General features: G+C 40.2%; 1 long non-coding RNA gene across 1 annotated transcript; it reads right to left on the bottom strand.

The window, feature by feature from the left end:
- Positions 1-490: 490 nt before the first annotated feature.
- LOC147578430 (uncharacterized) lies at positions 491-6,882 on the bottom strand. Its single transcript, XR_015255187.1, has 7 exons — positions 6,405-6,882; positions 4,553-4,628; positions 4,352-4,462; positions 3,666-3,738; positions 3,365-3,503; positions 778-1,585; positions 491-670 (listed from the first exon to the last, which is right to left on the bottom strand). It is a non-coding gene; the product is annotated as an uncharacterized LOC147578430 (long non-coding RNA).
- Positions 6,883-14,290: the final 7,408 nt, after the last annotated feature.

The following is a 14,290-nucleotide window of genomic DNA, read 5'->3' as shown; positions in this document are numbered from 1 at the left end:
AGCTGCCTTCCACATGTGAGCAGTTATTTTATAACTATGTCTGAATAGAAATGTACTTAGACTAATCTTATACTAATGAGAAAAGGAAAACTACAGAAATTTAGCAGTGCTGCTAGGGCACCAGAGGAGAACACCCTCCTGTCACCCCTTCAGACCACCTGCTATCCTTAGGTAGTGCTTGTGGTTCTGTCCAGGCCACACAATGATCACCGAAAGGAACAGGCTTTGCAGCAGAAATTAGGCCAGTGCGTGTCACAATGTGCTCCTTACCTCTCCTTGGAGGGTTCTGCATCTTTGGTCTTCCAGGCATTGGTTTCTGTCCCATGTGTCCCTCAGGCAGCCTCTTTCCTTCCATAACATCCAGTCTTGGATACAGAAAAAGAATGGACTTCTGAAGAGTTACAACACCACATCCTCTACTAGATACTAAACAGGACAGCTGTCATCCCTTGAAACACCCATAAAACCACACATCAAGCTCCCACACCTGTTTCAAGTGGGCGACCTCCCTGCTCTGTTCTGCCATCTCCCTGTCCCAGATCTGAGTCTTGATCTGGGGGAGAAAAAACACATCCACCTTCAGTCTTGCCAGACTGTGCACCAAAGAAAGAGGAGGAAACAAGAAAACACTTACCCAGTTGTGCTGAGCATTCTTCTCATGAACTGCAGTCTGAAAAAGCCAACAATGAAAAGCCCGTGTTTAGGGATTCCAAGGGCCACTACACTCACCTGCATGAGGTGCTAAGGGTTCAGTATGGCAGGCAGAACTCAGATTACCTGGTGTCTGAAGGTGAGCTCTGCCTGCTGCAGCTGTTCTTGTGTTTGTTCAATTTGCTGCCTGTGAGTTACAACTGCTTTTGGCAGATAAGGCCCAATATTGGGTATGATTTTAAATAATCTGCCCACGTTCCCATCAACCTTATATCTGTCCCCTGATACAATTTATTCTTACATGATTATAAATGTACAGTAGGATCAAAGCTATTGTTACATCCTTTCCTTACTCATTATTCCATGCCTATAGGGTTCAGAGTTCATAGAATTCCTTCCCATTTTTAATCTTTCCCTAATTCATTATGTGACAAGTGTCTTTCATCATAAAGCTCTTTGTCCCTTAACATATATCTTCACCATATTTCCCAAAAACCAGGGCCATCAAATGGCACTACCATGTTGATGGGTATAATTCATCCTACCACACACTGCTTTCCTATAGATTATGAGAGTTGACACCACCCCTGAGGAATGTTGGCATGGATGAAGTTTCCACATGGTCAGGCCAATACCGGAGTTCTGGAAATGTTTAGTAACTTGACTGTTTTTTGTTCTTTCTAAACCTTATCTTTTTCTATCTGTTCATTCTCTATGGATATGTCCTCTGAATATGTATTTATATTACTTGTTAATTGAGTCTAAATTTGTACAAATGTGAAAAACAAGAAATGGACAGGGGTTTCATGAGCCACTGCTAATTAGTATCTGAACTCACTTGTATATTTCCTCGTTAGCTATTTTCAAATTTTCCTCTGTAGCTTCCAGTTGATTCTCAATTGCCACCAGTTCACATTGTGCCATTTTCAGTTTCCTAAGATGAGAAAGATATATACCTAATCCAGAAGCCAAGGTCCAGAAGTTCTTCCTTTTTACCTCCCAGCACTTTTGAAGGCCTAGATTCAAATATCCCTTCCCTCACCTCTCCCATAAATGCAGACTGACAACACAATCAGAGAAATGAACTGAACACCTCATTTAAGTTAAAATCAACCTCTGTCTGCTGCCACGTCTCTTCAATTGGAGGTGTCTTTCTAGTTTTCTGCTTCTACTCCTTCATTACGAAGTCATCAAATAACATTGCACTTTGTGCCTTCCCAGAGTTGGTCTTTTGTTTGGGATGGTGAAGATTCATTTCAGTTCAATGTGAAAAACCATGTCTGATCAACTATACCCATTACGATGGAGCAACAGATCATCATTAGTCTTACACCTCCACGGGGAGCCCTGACTTTTAGAAACTGACAAAAAAAGCTCTAGACAGAGAAAGGCACATGCATTTCCCTCTGGCTTCTCAGGCAGTCCTTCAGCAAATGCTTTCTGGAGCGGCTGTAATGTAGTGGCTCTGTTGTAAGAGGCTGAAGATAGAAAGGTGGTCAGGGCTCTGTACCCACTCCCAAAAAGAGCTTACAAATTAACAAAAACAAGATGCCAGTGAGACACAGCAGCCCCCACCCCAGGTGTGGGAAGGACTATCATGAAGCTGAGTCTCCAGGGAAGGGAAGGAAGAGTTTACTTTTCAACGTGAATGAGGGACTCTAAAGGCCCCGATCTCCTGAGAACAAAAGGAAATACTGCACAAAGGAGGAAACAAGTGAGTGAATGCACCAAATTTCTAACGACCCCATGAAGACACACGAGACCAAGATGGAGAAGAAGGAAGCCCAGGACAAAGCCAGCCTGGCAGCTGGAGCCAGTCTCCCCAGGACTCATCAATACATTCAGGGACAGAAAACTGAACTGCAAAGCAGCTAAATAACTTTATGCACATAGACGTAGAAGTAAACAAGTGTAGTTGAGGGTCAGTCAGCAAAGATGAGCCCTAGTGAAGCTGCAGGTTTTGGTTGGAACCAAAGATTGTTATACATAAGAAATACAGGGGGACAGGAAATACCCAGGCCTTCTTAGGGACTGGGCCTGCAGTGAACAACCTCACTGGCAGACTGCATGAAGGGGTCCAGTACTGCTGGTGCCCCAACCCATTTTCCAGAAAGAAATTCCCATTGTTTCTGCAGCAATATAACTCAATTTCTCTTTACACAATTAAAAAAAATGTTTACTTACTTATTTTGAGAGAGAGAGACAGGGAAGGAGGGGTAGAGAGAGAGGGGGAGAGAGAATCCCCAGCAGCTGCAGCATTTTCAGTGCAGAACCCAATGTGGGGCTCAAACTCACAAACCATGAGATCATGACCTGAGCCAAAATTAAGTGTCAGATGCTCAACCAATTGAACCACCCAGGCGTTCCCCTCTACATATTTTTGACCCATGTCTGGTGCTGAACAAAAATAACCTAATTCCCGGCTGAGAAGACAATGTGATAGGACTGAAATCCATGGGACAATGTAAATGGATCCAGAGGGTATCAGGGATCAGTGTTCTTAATGCTGGTACCTTCCCTCTTTCACCCTAAATACATGACACAATAATGTGTGACAAGCACTAAGGACAGAGGGGAAAATGCAGGTTACAGAAAGCAAGGTAGGAAGGTCAGGCACAATTCTACCGAATGCATTTGGCAAAAATTCTCTATACCGGCCACGACATTCATTCATACAACAGGATTTGTGACAATTAATATTTGAACATCTTACTCTTCTGCAGCCACTCTTCTTTGTTTATAGAATTCTTCAAGGATATGTGCTTTCTCCTTCAGCTGTTTGACTTTTACTTCCTTGATTGCTTTCACAGACCTCAATGCATTATACTTGTCTTCTAAGGCCTTTTTATTTTCTGTAAAAAATGGATTTTCTTTATAAGTGTGCACATGACCTGAGTGTTGGCTTTGGTGTGACAGGAAAAGGGCAAGAACCATGAAGGCAAGAAGGCATTCTTTCCCTTCCCAATGCAAAGTCATGTACTCATATGGGGATTTCTCCCCAACAGACAGCATACCTTCCAGTTCACAGTTATTGGACCTCAAGGTTCTCAGCTCTCAATCCTCGAATTCACCATTTCCATCTTGTGACTTTAAGACAGATATGAGAAAAGACATTCAAGAAATAATGATGACACAACAATGTGAATTCACCTAACACAACATGATTGTACACTGCAACAAAGAAAGATCCTGAGGCATATATATAACAAGGAGAAAGCCAACTTGGTAGAAAATAGTTTAAATCAAAGAGCTCACAAATGGCTTTCTTAGTGGAATATATATCAATAGATAGATAGATAGATAGATAGATAGATAGATAATAGATATCTCCTTCCCTATTCACATTGAAAATTATCTGTTCAGCATTAAGACAGGAAGGGACTATACAATTTGGCTAGTAATCACCCTTCATCGCTCAAATATCTTCTAGAATTTTCTTCATATCTTGGAGGGCAGAGCTGAAATGATGTGATAATTACCTAGTTGTGAAAACACAAGGTACTTCTTAGTCCTTGAAATAGCAAAACTCCTCATGGTGATCCTAGTGAAATTCCAGCTCACATTGCAGATGGAGATTTGGCTCCCAGAGGCCCAATCTCTACTGTGGTAAACAGCAAGTGAACATACTGTGCTCACCTCACCCAATGAACAAAAAGCCTCCAAAGCCAAATGACAGTAAAACTCAGCAGCCAACTCTTACCAAGCCCTTATTCTTGACATTCTTCTCTCTCTCAGATTGCAAGGTAGCACGTGCACTTTGAAGACTGTCACTTAAAATTTCATTAAAATATTCAACTGTTTCGATGTCCTCCTTCAACAAAATGCAATGGATCAGTAATAATAACTCACTATTTTCACTTCTGTTTTGAGAAAGCAATCCAGGCAAAGAAGGGATTCTTACCTTTAATTTAAGAGCTTCATCAGAAAGAAACTTAATTTCTCTTAGTTTCTTAAAGACATTTCTTTGATTCATTGATCTATAAAACATATGACAAAGGATTAGAATTCACAAATAGCATAGTGATAGACAAAACTATCTTTTAATGTGTGATTCCTTCCACAAATAAACAGACAGTGCTTGACATTTGTGAAGCTTGTCTTGAACTAGAACTGTTTATAGAACACATGAAATAGGTCAGTAGGATACGCTACCAGAGGTACAAATAACCAAAATGAAATCAGAAAAAATCTTTGAAAGGGTAATGATCCCTTCTGCTCCCAAATGGATACTTCATCAGCAAGTTCTGTTTTCTTTTTAAATGTATTGATCTTCTCAGTTATTAGCTATAAACTAACTAAAAGGAGAGAAAACAATTTCTAAGATTATTAGCAAACCCAGTAACATCGAATAATCTCAGTGCATTAGTACAGACACATTATCTGACGGGGGGTGTAAGTAACTTTTTAGCTTTCCATTGTGCCTGAAGAAATCAAGTTTTAGCAGCATTTTAAACCTAAGAAAACCTTATATCAATGAGATTCCTATTTAAAATATCGTCCAAAATGGAGAAATGCAATAAAATGTCTTCTCCTAATTTCTCTCCCATCTGGACGCACCCTTCTTGGAAAATTCAATCACTCCAAGTACTTATGTCACCACCAGAGATGAAAGAGAAAAATCAAATCCTATCAACTTATGTTTCTCTCCTCCAATCATAAAAGTACATAAGTAGGTCCCTGCCAACAAACAAATAATCAAATCCATCATTTAGTCCTGGTTTGTGCCACTTCCACTTATAGGTGCTATTTGAATTCCACACAAGGAAAGCTCCAAATGTTGATTGATTGACTACCAAAAGTCTTCAATGACTTCCTGCTGCTCACAGATTGCCTTTCATGAATCCTAGCTTGGGGGCCGTGGAGGACAAGGTCTTTGGAAAAAAAAAACACACTTGCTGGAGGATCTGGATAACTCACAGCCCCTAAAAGAGAAGCTTTACATCCCAAAAAGAGAATGTTACCTCCCACCTTAGAGGAAAACAACACACACGAAGCACCCAATTACAGGTGGATAACACATGTAAGCTCTAGACAGACTCCTCTAACAGGAATTAATTCTCTCATCTGACCACAAAGTGCAAACTTCTCTTCTGTTGACCCAGTATGAGAGCTCTCATGCCCTGAGATCACTCTTCTCACTGCCACCACCGCTGCATTCACAGTGATGAATACCAACCAGCCTTTGCGGGCTTGTTATGGATCAGGCAGCCACCCTCTCAAGACAGCACCACAGAATCACCACCGTCTATGGGGCCCATGCAGAATACATTACCCCCATTTGTATCACATTCACTTCTCATTCTCCCCTGGCATGATTGGCTCCCTCCACCTCAGACTCAAAACCTTGGTTTAAACCTCTCTTGTGACACACACCCTTCCTGGCAATATCTGGCTTCTTCTCTAAGCTTAGGCTTCTTGATAGACTCAAAGAAGGTTTTCTCATCTTCACATTTCATCAAGAGCCAGGTCATGGCAAAGTACTCACTCCAAACCTCAGGATCATATATCATCACTTGTTTCCTAACCATTTTTGTGCAGAATTACACTCATTCTGTTCTTCTTCCTCCTGTGATGTTTTCCTCCCCGGGTCTCTTAAGAGAGCAAATCCCTCCACATTGTCACTTAGCCTCCTAACAGTCAATTAATTAGACATCAGAAGTCACCATATTTATCCCTAGTTAAAAAATTAAAATCCACATCAAACACGAGTACTGAAAAAAAATTACAAAGAATACTAAAACCTAAAATCTTACCTTGATATACTTGAGGCTGTACCTGAGAGAGGAAGAAACAAAATTAAGTTTGAGGTCAAAACATATTATTAGTGGGGCGCCTGGGTGGCTCAGTCGGTTGAGCATCCTACTTCAGCTCGGGTCATGATCTCACAGTCTGTGAGTTTGAGCCCCGCGTTGGGCTCTGTGCTGACAGCTCAGAGCCTGGGGCCTGTTTCAGATTCTGTCTCTCCCTCTCTCTCTGACCCTCCCCCATTCATGCTCTGTCTCTCACTGTCTCAAAAATAAATAAACGTTAAAAAAAATTAAAAAAAAACCAAAACATATTATTAGTAAAAACTTATACCTCCTGATAAAATATTAAATGTAATCCAATGAAATTACAATCATCATTTTGTTCAGCTTAATGAATTCATAAATTAAATATAAGAAAAAATTAGAATTTCATATTTAGTTCATGATTCTTTATAAACTATTTCTGATAAAAGCATAAAGATTCATGGCTTATTTTGAGCAAAAGATAGATTTACATTCTATTAAATAAACATCAACATATTCAATTTTGTCAGTGCATAATGCAGAGAGTTTTAAAAATATATAATTGGGGCACCTGGGTGGCGCAGTCGGTTAAGCGTCCGACTTCAGCCAGGTCACGATCTGCGGTCCGTGAGTTCGAGCCCCACTCAGGCTCTGGGCTGATGGCTTGGAGCCTGGAGCCTGTTTCCGATTCTGTGTCTCCCTCTCTCTCTGCCCCTCCCCCATTCATGCTCTGTCTCTCTCTGTCCCAAAAATAAATAAATAACGTTGAAAAAAAAAACTTTAAAAAAATAAAAAATTAAAAAAATAAAAAAATAAAAATATATAATTAAGATATTTGCCTGATTTTTTTTCTCTTGTAGTCAAACCCAATATCCACACTGAAGTCCAGAACCTGGGATCATATGAAAGGACAAAAGAAAGAGAGAGAGAGAGAGAGAGAGAGAGAGAGAATGAGAGAAGGAGAGAGAAAGAGAGAGAGAGGTGGAGGGGACAGGGAAGGGAGGGGAGCGCTGGGGAGGGAAGGGAAGGCAAGGCAAGGAGGAAGGGAGGGGAGAGGAAAGAAAAGGAAAACCTTTGTACTAAGATATGCCCCTTTCATTTTCCAGAAGGCTTTCTGAAATCTTACACACGGTTGGCTGCTTTCTGAATCAATAAACAATTAAAACATGTCAGGTGCTATGATTTTCCTAGATCACTAAAAACAGAGGGTATTCCAAAAAAAAAAGTCATCAAATGAGAAAGAAAGAGAGTGAAACATGGCTAGAGAAAAAGCACAGGCAACAAAAGAAATGATGCCTAACATTCAAAAAAAAAAAAAAAAAAAAAGGCAAAAAGAGCTCCCTGTGAGAGGGTATAAGAAAAGCAAGAGGAACTGAACTCCTAAAAGGGAACTGGTCTGAGGCAAGGATCAGAAGTTTCTATACCTCTTTCTGGAAAAGTGAACAAAAGAGAGATAACAGGTATCAGGGAGTAATGGTTGTCTGGGCAAAATCAGAAGTAACAATTTAAAGCCTGACTGCACAAGTATTTCATTTTCTAGGAGCCCTAAATAAGAATGTCAACCATGGAAAAAGACATCCTGTGATTGTCTTGTGTCCACTGAAAAATAACAACCACAAAATAATGACTGTGGGACTGAAGGATGCTTCCCCACTCCCAGCCCCTCACCCTTTGGAAAAGTGCCTTTATAAGCCTGGCACACCACCCCTTCGGGGATCGATATTCCTCTTTCTTGTTGGCTCCATTGTATGCGAGCTATCTCTAATAAACTACGCCTGCTTTGTTTCCCTTGCATTCAGTGTTCATTACTAAGACACTGAGACTTAAGAACCTGGTCTTGGTGGTTCAGTAACACCCAGACCCAAGTCATCCCCTGATGAATTATAGCTCAATGAAATCCAGGCAAGACTCTACTTTAACAAAAGGTAGACACATTGTCTTGACCCCTAGAACGTATATCCCTATTCGAAAGTTTTAAATGATGATGTGATGTTGAAGCGAGCCGCAACATCTTGCCAGGATATTGGAATATCATCAGGGTATCAAAAAGCTAGTCATAATAATGTTGTTATAAGAAAGTGTATCTATGGAGGGCAAACAGAAAAGCATGGATAGTCCATTAAGGTCACATATTTCCTTTCCTAAGCAGGGAGAGATGGCCTTACAAATACTTAATATTCATATTTTCTTTTTGAAGGGAAAGATTTCTAAATTGGCAAAAAAAAAAAAAAAAGAGGAAAAACAGCCATTTAGAAATAAACTCATGGTATTCTGTTCTTCCTTAGAAGGTCTGTCCTCAAGAGAAACTTTTTCTCCAAAGCCTAATACGGGTTTTCCTAAAGATAAGCAATGCAGATGAAGGGAAATACTCAACTACAGTGCTCTTCCTCCTTCCTGTCTCACAGGGGAGTAAACTCAGCCTAAAACCTAGCCAGGTAAAGACAAAACTTCACACTAAAGGCCTATTCACCTCAGTTTCTTTAAACAAGAATGTGACCCCAAAGGGGCTGTTTCAAAGGAACTTACAAGGTACCCTAAAAGGAAAAACCACATATTTTGGTTTTTTTAATTCTGTGTTTAAAATTTTTTTTAATGTTTATTTATTTTGGACAGAGAGAGAGAGACAGAGCATGAGTTGGGGAGGGGCAGAGAGGGAAACACTGAATCCCAAGCAGGCTCCCGGCTCTGAGCTGTCAGTGCAGAGCCAGACGCGGGGCTCAAACTCATGTACAGCGAGATAATGACCTGAGCCAAAGTCGGACACTCACCCGACTAAGCCACCCAGGTGCCCCCAAAACCACATATTTTGAACACAGAATGCAAGCATTAGAATCACACTTCCTATGGCAGAGACGGTGGGATAATCAGGCTGGGAATTTAAAATCGCTCTGATTAATAGGAGAATGACTCTAATGGAAAAAGTGGTCAGTATGCAAGAAGAGGTGGTGAATGTGAGCACAGAGGTGCTAAGTCTAGGATCCAAAAGGACTTCTAGAAATGAAAGCACCATTAATAGTAATAAGGGGGGCGCCTGGGTGGCGCAGTCGGTTAAGCGTCCGACTTCAGCCAGGTCACGATCTCGCGGTCTGTGAGTTCGAGCCCCGCGTCGGGCTCTGGGCTGATGGCTCAGAGCCTGGAGCCTGTTTCCGATTCTGTGTCTCCCTCTCTCTCTGCCCCTCCCCCGTTCATGCTCTGTCTCTCTCTGTCCCAAAAATAAATAAACGTTGAAAAAAAAAATTAAAAAAAAATAGTAATAAGGAATGTCTTTGGTGGATTTATTAACACACACAACATAGCTGAGGAAAGACTCAACAAGCAGAAGGAAATGTCAAGTAGAAATATCCAAAACAGAAACACAAAGAAAAAAATTAAAGCCACAACACAGAAAATCCAAGACCAGTGGAACAATTACGAAAGGTGTAACATACACAAATGGGAATACCTGGAGAAGAACTGAAAAGAAGATACATTTGAAGTGAAAATGAGAATTTTCCAAAATTAATGATAGTCACAAAACACAAATCCAGGAAACTCAAAGAATTCCAAGCAGGATAAATACCACCACCACCCCCCCGCCCCGCCAAAACAAAACAAAACAACAAAACTACCCCTAGACATATACTATTCAATCAACAGAAAACTGAAAACAAAGAGTTATGGAAGAAGCTAAGGGGTAGAGTTGGGGGCTGGAGTTGCAGGAGGCAGGGAGAAGTAACACCGTACCTAAGAGGAACCAGGACAAAAAATACTCAGAATTCAGAAACCATGCAATTCAAGAAGAATGAAATGTTTGTAGTGTTAAAAGAAAAGAACCCATCCACCTAGAATTCTGTGGCCAGTGAAATTATCCTTCAAAACATACTACAAAGTAAGGAAAATTATCAGAGATACTGAGGTCAACAGTAAAGCCTTAATTCTCCAGGAAAGCATAATCCTTAACGTACATGCATAACAACAGAGTGTCAAAATACATGAGGCAAAAACTGACACAAGTGCTAGGACAAATAGACATATATATTATGATAGCTGAAAGAATTCAATAACATTTATCAGTCATTGACGGATTGAGGATACAGAAATTCAAATTTAAGAACACAGTTGGACTGAACTGTGTCATCAGTCAACTTGGATTCTTACCATCTATAGAACACTTCAACAGTAGAAAAATACGCATTCTTCTCAAATCACATAGAACATTTACTGACATGGACCATATTCAGGGTGATAAAATACAGCTTAACTTAAAGTAAACAAAATCATAGAAAATACGTTCTCAGACCACAAATGCAAGCTAGACATCAATAATAGAAAGACAGCTGGAAAACTACAAAAAATATTAGTGATAAAACAACACTTCTAAAAGAAGTGGGTCAAAGAAGACATTTCAGAGAATTTTTAAAACATTTTCATCTAAATGATAATGAATATTGGAATTATTACAATTTGTGGGATGCAGTGAACACAGTGCTGAAAGGGAAATTTGAAGTACTGAATGCATATAGAGGTCTAGTTAAAAATTTGTGCTTACCAAAAAAAAAAAAAAAAAAAAATTCTGCTTACTTAGGATTACAAGGCTATCTATAAGGTACTTTAGTATACTCACAGCAAGGACAACTCTCCAGAGGTAAATCAGACATGTGCAAATTGCAAGGGTGGCAGTAATAACAGTAAGCTTCCACGAAATTCCGATCACACGAGAGCCAACAGGGAAACGGTCAGCCAAAATATGGACAAGCTGAAATAATATTTGAGATAATGAAGAGTATCAAAGACATTTATAATATCTGTCACAAAGAATCATCTTTATTAACAATCTTCAAACAGCCTCCAGGAGGTTATAAGCATACCTCTCAAATGCCTCCTCATGAAGGAGAGGGAGGAGAGAAGGCTTACAAAGGAGCAGGTTTGCCCCTTTAGGAATGATGACTGTGTTTACCATCTTACTGTGGTGATGGCTTCATTCCCTCTCTCCCTCTCTCTCTCTCTGCCCCTTCCCCGCTCATGTTCTATCTCTGTTTCTCTCAGAAATAAACATTAAAAATTTAAAAAGAGACAAAAAAGAAAAAAGTAAAGGTAAACTTTTAGTAGACAAGAAATAAATGACTTCTGTTTTACATTCATGAAGTACCTGGATAAAATCCTTTGGAACATTTCCAAAAATACGCCAAAATTTATGGAAGGATGGGAGAAAGTAACAATACAAATGTACTAGAGATTCAAATGAGATTGTTATAGAGACAGATGTTTACACATATGGATATAATTGAGAGAGATGGGCAGCTCCTATTATAATAATATAGGATTATTCCAGCAAAAATAAGGTCTACATTATTGTTTAGTTTCTACAAACACTGAGATTTCCTTTTTTTCTAAAGTTTATTTTTATTTAAAAATTTTTTTTAACTTTTTTTTTATTTTTGAGACAGAGAGAGACAGAGCATGAATATGGGAGGGTCACAGAGAAAGGGAGACACAGAATCTGAAACAGGCTCCAGGCTCTGAGCAGTCAGCACAGAGCCTGACGCAGGGCTCGAACTCACTTACTGCGAGATTGTGACCTGAGCCGAAGTCGGACGCTTAACCGACTGAGCCACCCAGGCACCCCAAAGCTTATTTATTTTTAAAAGAGAGAGAGAGTGGGGGAGGAAAAGAGAGAGAGGGGAGACAGAGAATCCAAAGCAGGCTCCACGCTGTTAGCACACAGCCTGATGCTGGGCTCAAACTCACAAACCGTGAGATCATGACCTGAGCCAAAATCAAGAGTCAGATGCTTAACTGACTGAGCCACCCAGGCATTCCACGAGGTTTTATTCAAGGTTTACTCTGAATCTGAATCACAGCCCAAATTGTCAGATTTCTGAAGTTAATAAAGATTTGCATAATCAGGTGATCTTGTCTATTTTGATGAAATCTGTGAGATTTTAAGTTACTTGAACACACATCTCCAAATAGCCAATACAATAAGTTCAAGTTCCTATTTCACAGTGTTGCACCTAAATCAGTCAATAGCAATTACTACAATTACTTTCTAAAAGAATACAAAAGTCCTGGATATGGTCACCAAAACAACAGAACACATATCATTTTACTAAAACTAGACTTACCAGTGTTTTAGGAGAACATACACTCACAACACTCACAATGCAATTCATTCTAATTCACATACCAAACTTTAATTGTGTGCCAATAAGCCTCTCTAGAAAGTAGTCTCCAAAATGTGTACCATATGTATCTTCAGCTCTCAGAACTGAGGTCACTAAAATGTGTGCTGGTGGGAAATGAACACTGACTGGCTGAAAGAGAGCAGGAGCTGTCCGCACAATGATCATGGGGATCAAATGCACCAAAGACAGAGATCTTGACATGAATGGTAAACATCCTCAGTCCTGAGCACTTGATACCCCTGGCAGCTATCTGGATGCTGATATCAGTAGTTACTGTTAACTATATTAGATCCAATGGGACCAATAACGCTAGGTTCTCACAGACAATGGCCACGACCAGGTGGAGGTGGGAAATGCGACAAGTTAGTTTATCCAAGAATTCAGGTGGGGAGGCGAGAGAGGGAAAGCTGAACTCATCTATGATATGCAGTCTAGGTAGAGGGGGGAAATTCCAGTAAACAGAACCAAGAAATTTCCTCCTTCCTAGACTCAAAACAAACAGAATAGACTCTTTTTTGCCTGGAGGTACTCATGCAGGAGGATTCTGCCTCCATTTAGCTTGTCCTGACTTGGGACTTTGCAGATCCCTAAGAATCTGGTGCATGCCAATCTAAAGAAATCGACTTCTTTCTATGGGTGTTCCCTGTCTCTCTCTCTCAGGCTCCTAGGAGTACAGGTTTTGCTTTTTAATGATAGAATAAAACATTCACACTGGGAACCAGGTATTTCTTTATAGCTGGACAATCCTAAGGACATTCAAGACCCTTTTTGCTTTGGGTAAATCAACACCCTGTACGTACTTGGCTAAAGAAAGGATAAGAATTCATTCACTTTCTGATCACACCACTCCTAGTGATTTTCCTATTATAAGTGTCCAAGCAGGGCAAGGCCACTTCATTTATGCTGAGCTTCTCATCAACCTGGTTGGACACCGAGTTCTTGGGGGCAGCCTCCAACACCAGAGGGAGAGAGCTGCTTCACAAGCTCCTAAAAACAAACAAACCAGGAAGCACAGAGCACAAAGGACATTTCACTTTTTAACCCTCTAGTACCAACACCAAGCTTCAGATACCACTGTTCCCAAGGCTACCAAACTTCACAAATATGAAAGATGTGCTGATAGGAAAACTAACTACATATAAGAGAGACCCTAAACTTACAAAGCTTGAAGCAGGATCTTTACAGGGCTTCCAGGAGCCAGTCAGTCTAATACTATGAAATACTATTAATAGTATTAAATGGCTCCTATTAAATAAGAGTTCCTGACATTTCTAAAAACGATTTTAGTGAGATATAATTCAAACATCATACAAGCCCGTTATTTAAGACAAAGATCTCAGTGGCTTTTAGTATCTTCACAGGTCCTTCTTTCTTGACACTGTGAAGCTCTGGTTTCCATCCTGTCAACGGTACTCTTTTTGGACCAAGTGGCCCTGACAGGATCCACAACTTGATGTGGACAGTTGTGGCCAGAACCCCTACAAGCTGGTCAAGAAACCTTCTCGGTCTTCACAAACAACCGAGCTCTCATCACGGACCCCCATAAAAAAACCATTTTTTAACTACAGTCTGAAAAAAAAAAAAACAACAATAAAAAAGGGAAAAATCCACAGATGTCAGATGTGTACTCACATTCGTGTTTGGGTCACCGGGATGCCCAAGTAAGAGCATACAGAAAAATAGCTTCTGAACCTTCAATGTCCT

Source organism: Puma concolor, chromosome C1 (genome assembly GCF_028749965.1).
Source record: "Puma concolor isolate L17-30 chromosome C1, mPumCon1.1.hap2, whole genome shotgun sequence".
Lineage (NCBI taxonomy): Eukaryota > Metazoa > Chordata > Mammalia > Carnivora > Felidae > Puma > Puma concolor.
This window is presented reverse-complemented; position numbering and strand designations above follow the sequence as displayed.